This window comes from Limulus polyphemus, unplaced genomic scaffold, assembly GCF_000517525.1.
Source record: "Limulus polyphemus unplaced genomic scaffold, Limulus_polyphemus-2.1.2 Scaffold2008, whole genome shotgun sequence".
Lineage (NCBI taxonomy): Eukaryota > Metazoa > Arthropoda > Merostomata > Xiphosura > Limulidae > Limulus > Limulus polyphemus.
In genome coordinates, this window is record NW_013667618.1 from 138,669 (window position 1) to 139,641 (window position 973).

The window sequence follows — 973 nt, forward strand, 5'->3', positions numbered from 1 at the left end:
ATCGTAAGATTATCATAATCATTTTCTAAATATGAAATCCATTTTTATGTTGATATTTGTGGTTTTAGAAATAAATATATGTATACTTGTGTGTATATATATATATATATATATGTATATGCAACATTTTTTGTCATAGTAGTTACTAATTTCTGTTTTTGAAATTTGAAGGGAGACTTTAAAAGTAGTCAATATACCTCAATTTCTTCTAAATCAAAATATGACACAGGGCCTGATTTAGGGGAAAGGTGATGCTAGAAGGTTAATATACATATAAAATTAAATAATCAATATGAATTTTACAGAATCTTTGAAAACTATGTTTTTAGTCAGTCACAAGTTTCATGCTTTCACACTAGAAATATTGATGTGAACCATATATTTGGGACCCAAATGTTGGTGTGTAGTCCATGTATTTGATATCCAAATTCTGATGTAAACTATATATTTGGTATTCAAATGCAGGTGTAAACTATATATTTGGCATCAAAATGTTGGTGTAGACTATGTATTTGTATTTAAATATTAGTGTAAACCATGTATTTGTATTTAAATATTAGTGTAGACCATGTATTTGATATTCAAATGGTGGTGTAGACCATGTATTTGGTATTCAAATGGTGGTGTAAACCATGCATTTGGTATTCAAATGGTGGTGTAAACCATGTATTTGTATTTAAATATTAGTGTAAACCATGTATTTGGTATTCAAATGGTGGCCTAAACCATACATTTGGTATTCAAATGGTGGTGTAAACCATGTATTTGTATTTAAATATTAGTGTAAACCATGTATTTGGTATTCAAATGGTGGCCTAAACCATGTATTTGATATTCAAATGGTGGCCTAAACCATTTATGTGGTATTCAAATGGTGGCCTAAACCATGTATTTGATATTCAAATGGTGGCCTAAACCATTTATGTGGTATTCAAATGGTGGCCTAAATCATTTATATGGTATTCAAATGGTG